Source organism: Bidens hawaiensis, unplaced genomic scaffold (assembly GCF_021521415.1).
Source record: "Bidens hawaiensis isolate Kalapana, Puna unplaced genomic scaffold, B.hawaiensis_p1.1 tig00039453_1, whole genome shotgun sequence".
Taxonomy (NCBI): Eukaryota; Viridiplantae; Streptophyta; class Magnoliopsida; order Asterales; family Asteraceae; genus Bidens; species Bidens hawaiensis.
Window position 1 is genome coordinate 146,458 of NW_027496928.1, and position 9,014 is coordinate 155,471.

Consider the following 9,014-nt stretch of genomic DNA (forward strand, 5'->3'; position numbering starts at 1 on the left):
TAATGACAGTTGTGAAAATGGTTGATGATTTTTGGTGGTGCAGGGTTGGTAGAGGAAGCTGGATCCAGATTATGATATTACACAATTTTTTGTTACATTAACGGGTCAAAATAAGGTTTTTATAGCCTGGTCAAATTTAATCCAGTAACGGGTCAACTTTTTGTAACATTAACAGGTCAACAAAAGGTTTTTGTAGTCTGGTCAAATTTAACCTGTTAACTGGTCAGTTTTGTTTACTTAACTACTCAAGAAAAAGTTTTTGCCAACAGTTCAAATTTACCCGTTAACGGGTCAATTTTTGCTTTCTTTAACATGTAAAAAGTTTAATGTTTTTTTAATATATAAAATGTATTATTGCAGCACCGTAGGTAACGGGCTGGGCTTAACCCTTCACGGCTGGATTGCAAATTTAACTTTGGTCGGGTTTGTTTCTTGCAGGGATGTTACAATAACCGACTCGAGACCGATATTTTCATAGCAAGTACCTCCGGGTTTGATTTCTATCTGTTTTCTATCGGGTTTTTTAAGGCTTGGCTGCCTTATGCTCAGCCCTCATGTATAATGGATGAATTATAGGTCTACAAAATGGTTTATAGATACAAATTGTGGTAAGGCAAATGGTTTTTGGTTCTTAATCGGATTGTCAATTTGTTTTTTTTTAATAGATTTTAGTGGATATCGCAAATCAAAAGGTCCCATGCAGCATCGATTATTTGTTGAGTATATGGTCAAGCAGCGATTTGTCAATGTTTAACCAAGAAAAGTCAACTGCAATTGTGGTAGATCTGGTTTTGCTATTTGAATTGTGAAGAAGGTAGTGGGGCTAATAAGAGTTTGTTAAAAGACTTTTTATTATAAGCTTTTTTAGCTTATGTCTGGCCATATTATACGAGTTGGACCTTATTTTTTGGGACGTATTATATGAGTTGGGTCTGGTCGTCAAAACGCATTTCTTCTTTTTATATTATATATTCTACAAATGAGTAATGTGTTAAATTTGATTGTTATCCTATAACACTAATAGAAACTTGTATCTTGTAGAGTAATTTTGAGGATTTTACACATACGTTTACATTTGGAGCCAGTGGGCAACTCTACATATTTTTTCATTCTATGATCGTTTTTTATATTAAAGACCAAAATTCATTGAATAAAGATGGAAAAGAGCAGACCGAACCTAAAATTATTAACGGACCTTATTTATTTTTTATAAATACACATAGCATAAATTTCATTTCTTTCAAATAATGGACCTTACTTATTTTATCACTTGAGAAATCTCGTGTAATACACGGGTTCAAAAGCTAGTGTTCATTATTATAAGATATCAATCAATCAATCAAACCCAGAAAAAATCCCACCATAAGCAAAGCTATTAGTAGGGTTTAGGGAGGGTGGAATGTAGGCAAACCATACCTTTATCCCAAGGAATATAGAGGTTGCTTCTAGAGAGACCCCCAACTCGAAAACCATATATGTGACATTGTATAAAAGAACCTCCAAAGGTCGACACTCAACACCAGACCTCTAGACAGCAGAGAAAACGATAGATAGACAAATAAATAAATAATAAATAGGTATCAATAATACTAATTTAAAAAACAAAACTAATTTAAAAAAATAATGTATTATAATAATTTATCATTTAGCACTAACTATACATTGCTCCTAGAATAAAAGCCCCCTAAGATACGTTTCAAACCAAAAACTATACATTGCTCCTAGGAGTCCTTAACCTTAACCCTAAGATATAGCCTTACGAAATCTAAATGACTATTGTGTGTAAACCAAAACATATTACTCTTGTCTCCAACATAAAATGATGTTCACCAAAAGAAACTCCTAGAGAGAACTCAATGTCAAAAATTCAGGCCTAAATGATCAGTCTCTATTACTAGAATGTAAACTATAATTAGTATCTCATTAGTTACAAAATAAATTTATCAGAATAATAATCAGGCTTTCACAAGAAAATAGAAATCATATGCAGTGGTCTTGCTCAAATCAAAAGTGCACACACTCCAATCATCTGTTCCGCTCATAAGAAGCATCATAATGATAGCATACATTTTCATTAACATAACTATTAAGCTATTAAAAATAAGAGGTTATTGATTGAAAGAAAAATTCCTGTTTTCATAGAGGCAACCTATATTATATATTATGAATTAGATATCCTAATCTTCCAGCTCTTAAAACAGTTGAGAAGACTCATCTGTCAATCTGATAGAGCTTTAAGCAGTTCTTATTTCAGTACTGATTAGCACGGATAAGATTATCATCATTAGTTCCACTCAAATTCCTCTAATTATCCTCAAAAATCAACAATCATGATCCAATTATCTACTACTAATATGGTGAATACTTAACAGACAGCCTGATGAATGAACAATAAATCTATCATACAATACCATGACCATGTAGGGCATTTAGAAACGAGATTGTCACCGGCGATGAGGAATCCATTGACGCTAAGAACACCTTTCTCTTTGAAGGCCGATACGGTCCTTTACAGATCCGAACAAATCTGTAAAGGACCGTGTCGGCCTTCAAAGAGAAATGTGTTGTTAGCGTCAATGGATTCCTCATCGCCGGTGACAATCTCGTTTCTAAATGCCTTACCTGGTCATGGTATGAAATTTTCAATTTTGGTTCGTGAATGCAAAGATTAGTAACACTAACTTGCAATGCGATGAAGAGAAGGATGCAATTTAGGGGGTGTCGGCGATTGGTTTGATAGTAGAGTTTGAAAGAAACGCCGTGTAATATTTAGGTCTGTTTGAATTAGATGGTTATTATCCAAAACTCAGAGTTGCGTTTGGAATGGAATGGATTTCTCCTTCAATTGCTACTTAGCTTAAATGAATCCAATACTGAGCCTTGTTATGATCATAACAAACTTATGACTATGGTGTTTGTTGTTAACAACACAAGTAAATCATCAATTTCTATGAGAATCAAACGGATGAATTGTACAAACAAACCTGGTGTCTTTGTTGATTCATATAACAGATGAGGAAGGTTCAGATCCAATTCAGTGCTAGCGTTAATCAATTCAATGTTAATCGATGACCGAATTCAATTCAATCTTTGTTTGCGTGTTATGACAGCTGAAACTCATTACTTCTTGTATCGTTACCGATCCTAGGCGTTTGAGCTGTTTGTTAATATATTATGTTTCGGTTATGTTTATTATCATACCAAAACTAAAACAAAAGATATATGAAAACCAAGGTCAAACCAATCGGGTCGGTTGTTGGCAAAGCCCTAGTGTTGCCGGTCTCAGGTATTGAACCGGTAATCAGTTTACGTTACACTCATTACGGTACGGAAAATAAATATATAAAAAATAAATGGACAAAAGAGATGTCACCACTTGGCCCAATGAGGGGCTATTCGCACCAAACAAAATTCTATTAAACCACTCTAGCAAGAAGCTAGACACACTAATACAACCATCATGATACATCCAAGATCCAAGTCACAACACTAAACCGCCCACCCAGTTACACCCGAAAAACTACTCCAAACCACCCAAGACAACTCCACCTTGTGTGACTAGAAAACTAACTTGACCACCCTCGCCCACAGCAACCAATCTCACCAATTCTCTATGATTTCCCATGTTGACCCCTAGGACTGCCCCAATTTGGATCGTCTCTTGCATTTCCTCATCCAATAACAACCTGACCAATCAGGATTGACATCGCACACACCTGGACGATCATCCCTAAAAGTCGAAACCCTTGCTATCGACGGAGCCAAATCGTCAAAATCCAAAAGAGGCGTGTTACGTGAGTCACCGATAGACTCGGTAATCAAATCTTGAAAAAGAAGACATTTAGGCCCTTATCTCCAAGCCCACCACAAGGGATATCCATTGGACTTCCAGAACCTGACCTTCTAATTCTTCTAGACTTTTTTCTAGAAGCGTGAGTAAAAGTATGTCCCACAGGTAGCCTAATAACATCACTCTTCTAATAAAAAATCATGTTGCCCCTACATTTAGTGAGACCAAAATCCTCATGCAAAAAGGACCTGTCTCCGCATGCAAAGTTGTAAGATTCTTAAATTTTCAGACCCGAAAATCCGCCCATTTTAAATTTTTGGTTTTGTTTATAAATATACACATATAAATATATATCTCAAGTTTCATTTCATGTATTTTATATTTTTGTATGTGTATTCTTTAAACCGATCCGTTTTGTCGTTTCAATATATTTTTTTATTGTTGTTTATCAATAATACATTATTCACGATGATTTAAGATTATTATTCGGTCGTTTTCCATTCATTTTGTTCAAATAACGAAACGCCGAGGTTTAGAGTTTATTAAAGTTAATCGATTCGCAAACTATCAGATATAATATGAAAATAATCCAAGTGTATAAACTTTTATTAAGTGTATATAACATTCCAAAGTCCAATGGTCAATTTGTATATTCAGTTTTAATATAACTTGAAAGGTGAGGGACCAATTGTATAAATATAACTCAAAATATAATATTAAAATAAAAACCCAACCCACCCCCTCCCCTCCCCATGTTTTTCTGACGCCACCTCATGTGACTGGTAAACGGTTCCGGCGACCCAAAAACCCCCTTAAACGTGTGTTTTGACTCGATTTTAAGCCCATAAAACTCGTAGAACGTAACGGAAAAACTTTAATCATTGAATAATAACGCTTAACCAACATCTAATCCATGTTTATTTCGAGCCGTAATGTAAGGCCACGATCTCGGTGCCCTACTTTAACGTTGGATTTACTCATAAACACAGTTCTAAATATTATAGTGAATTAAAACTTTTCGCAGAATAAATAAAATGTTAACCATTCATTACAAAACATTCCAAATCTTGTCTTTAAATTTTCAAATTGCCTTAGCATCATAACTTTTCATCATTAGATGCCGGTCAGTTCAGTCCATGTCATGCCATGTGTTCCCCTCAAGCTAGCTCATTCATCCTATTTGGTTGTGTGCATACTAAAAGTCAGCTACGCTGAATGAGTTCTAGTTAATCTGGCAACATACATTACATATATATATAGAGAGAGAGAGATCAGGATCATGAGAGAACTTTTTTGAAATTGAGAACTATGAGAACCATTTTGGACCACACAAAACCAAAAAATAATAAAAAATCATAAAATAAAATAAAACACAAAAATCAAAAAAGTAAAAAACCAAAATTCTTATTTTATCATCCCGGTTTCATTAAAAAAACTCGGTTTAGCTAAATTATATACACATATGTATACTAATACATATATGTACATTTACATGTTTTTTTTGTACACATGTGTATAATTTAAGATAAATGATAATGTACATATGTGTATATTACGTAACTAAAAATTATATAAAATTATACATATGTGTATAATACGACGTTTTTTTTTTTATTTTTTTATATTTTTTTTAATGATACTGGAACGAAATATAAGAATTTTGGTTTTTTTACCTTTTTAAACTTTTTATTATTTTTTGTTTTATGATTTTTTTAAATATTTTTTAAAGGTGTTTTTAGTGGTTTAAAATAGTTCTTAAAGTTCTAAATTTGTAAAGGGTTCTCTTAGGATCCTTACCATATATATATATATATATATATATATATATATAATATATATATATATATAAATATATATATATTAATAAATAAAGGTTTCCTTATGCCACGTGTCATCCATCTAACCCACCATTCCTCTCAATTTCCCGCCTCCCACCACACTCATTTTACAAACCCGGTTCATATCCATACTCGAACCAATTAACATAATATATACCATATATAATAGCTATTATAATTTATTATTTTGTCATTTACTCGTAATTAGAGTCAACTAATTTAAACATACAATACATCTTATTTAAGCATAAACTCCTAAGTATGTTATTTCCGTAATTTACGTCATAATAATACTTTTCTAAATTAAAAAGATTCAACAAAGATTTAAATATTGCTAATTACACCTTATATTATGTTTGAATTTTAAATTACAAGTATTTATGTTAATTGCATATTTTTGACATTTTAATTAAACTAAGGATATTTTTTTAAATTACATGTAATCTTTTAAAAATAAATTGATTGATGCATACTCAAAATAATTGTTTTGTTTCCAAATTACCGATTAACTCATTAAATGATTCATAATTCTATAATGCTATAAATACCATAATGTGACGACAAAAATTTATAGGATTAACTCTTCTGCATCTTTTGGTAAAACGTTTTTACCATCCAAGTGTGTTTTTCGGTTTTCCTGCATTGATCATCATATTTTGTAATATTTTATTAATTACCATACACAATAAATTATGTAATTAATTCTTCTATCAATGTCTCTAATGCATAATGGAGCAAAAAAAAATTGTGATTAAATTGAGAGACAACAGATAAAACCAAACAATAAATGTGCTAATGAAATTTGATAAATTAAAATGATTTAAATGATGAGGAGCTAAATATAAAATATTTAACATCATTTTTTATTTATTTAATATTCAGCTATCACAACTACGTTAAACTTTCAGGGAATGAAGATCCACGTAAGCGTGTTCAAACCTTACTTTCCTAAGTTTGAAGAACATCTCCAAGAGAATTCATGCTACTTTATTTATAGGCTCGCACTACCTAACAACGACGCAAAACCCAAGCATGTGAAGAATGCCAAGAAATCTTCCGTCTGCAAACAGATCTAAAAATTGCACCAACTTTTAAGGGTCGAAATACAGTTCCATTTTAGAATACCAACTAATTCAATATTCTAGACTTGGGTTGATTATGCATTATTGTATTTATTATTCACACTTAATTTTTTAACAAACATTTATTTTGTGTTCGGTCATTTAATATTTTGCATGTTTTGTGATAAATTTATTATTAAAAAAATATATATTATTTAACCGGAATGTATGTTTGTACCTTTTATATTTAATACTCAAATTTGTTTATCAAGACTTTTTATTATTTATATTTCAAATGTTTATAAAATTAATTTATTTAACCCGTGTTATACACGTGTATCTAACCTAGTATATATATATAGAGGGAGGTTATAATAAGAAGTAATTTTTTTTCTAAAAAGTTTAGGAAGTGTTTTCAACCATTAGATTAAGATCAACAAATAAGGGTAGGATTGTAATATTGGTTTTTTGCTTATTATGGTACGCAAATAACTAATTAATATTCATCCATATCTTCTTGATTCTTAATAGACGATCAGTTACAATTTAAAAAAAAATTAACAGCTAATAAACTTTCCTAATTATAATCATTCGCGAGCTGCATTAATAATTTTCACCATATCTACTTAAATATTATTATTCTTAGATATAATTATTCTAAGAATTAAGATAATGTTGAAACAATATTAAATATTTGTTAACAAGATTTGAGACAATCATAAAGTCGCCCAGATGTGACAACGATGATGTCTACGGATATGTTTTCATCCAAATTATTAAAGTTATAACCCTTTTGTTTTCATATGTATCAGATTGCGGATATTAATTTGTAGCATTCATGTACAATATCACCATTATATTGCCTCTACAAACCGACACGTATTAATCTTAGTTCTTGTTGTGTTATAATCTTCACGGATTTTGTGGTATGATTCATTCACCATGTTGTTATTAGATATCGAAAACTAAACACCCAATAAACCTGGCCATCCCTTACAAACTGATCCAAAACCTTAACAGCGAACGGCGTAAGTTAGGTATTTATAAGCCACGACAACTTCGCCTAACAGGTTAGGCGAAGTTATCCCTAACTTCGCCAAACACGAAGTTCGCTTAAACCAAAAGTACAAACTAACAAGTTCACCAAAACGTAATAAGCAAAGTAACGATTACAGACACGATATACTCAAGACTAATGAACTACTGGCATAATGCACCAACAGACACCCCCTTGGCGGTAGCTTCATTTCTTTTATATCTTCGTTTCGTCTTGTAATCCAAAAAGTCGTACAATTCATCTTCAAGCATGCACCCCTTGTCTCACACAAACTGAGATCACCCTTTGATACTTCCTCGCTTCATCTTTTCCAAGCTGGAATATAAAGGATCTTCTTTTCATTTAGTACATGCAAATCAACTTGAGACAAATTAACCAGGTGCATCGGATCATACACCCTCAAGATCTCATGTTCATCCTCATCTTCCATTACGGCTTCAGCGGTCTCACAATCAACGTACCACCATTTAAGATCTTTCATTACATATTGAGGCATGGATTTCATTTGAGCCTCTTACATACATCGAATCGGTTTGTACTTCATCACCATCCATGACTTGCCATCAGCCTGCATTCCTCGTTCAGTATCTTCAATCAATTTCCTCTTTTGAGGCTTCAACAACTCAAACTTTTTCTCTTTAACAACTTTACTCCACACAATCTTACCAACCCAGCTAGCAAACATGTCCCACTCCTATTAATCAACTTTAATTGAGCCAAATCCTTCACCTCACATTCAGGCAACGTATTGAACAATCTCAATATCTTAGAAAAATACTGAATCCCATCATATCTCTTAACCACGAACACCTTAAGTTGATCATCATACAACCAACAGATAATACTTTTCTTTGACTCAGCATACCCCTTGATATTGTAACTTCTTTTGAACAATCGGAGTTACCTTCGGTTTCTTTGTCTTGACAAACCATTTAGCACACTCTTCTTTCCACCTTGGTTGATCTTCCCACTCAGACTCCCCAACTCCACTATTATCTTGACTTAACTATTCCTGACCACCACTTGGAATATCATGTTCAACACTATCATCAGGTATCTCACCTTCTTCTAATCCACTGTCAATTTCAATCTGTTCACCAATCTTTTCAATCTCGCTAAAAGGCAACACATCTTCATCCATATTGTCCTCATCATCTACCACAACAGTCTCACCCCTTGCACTGCCAGATGGAACAGTACACTCCCCCTGAGATGTGGAAGCCCCAAGAGTTTGTTCAGTTCTTGGCAGCTCACCACCTGCATCTTTC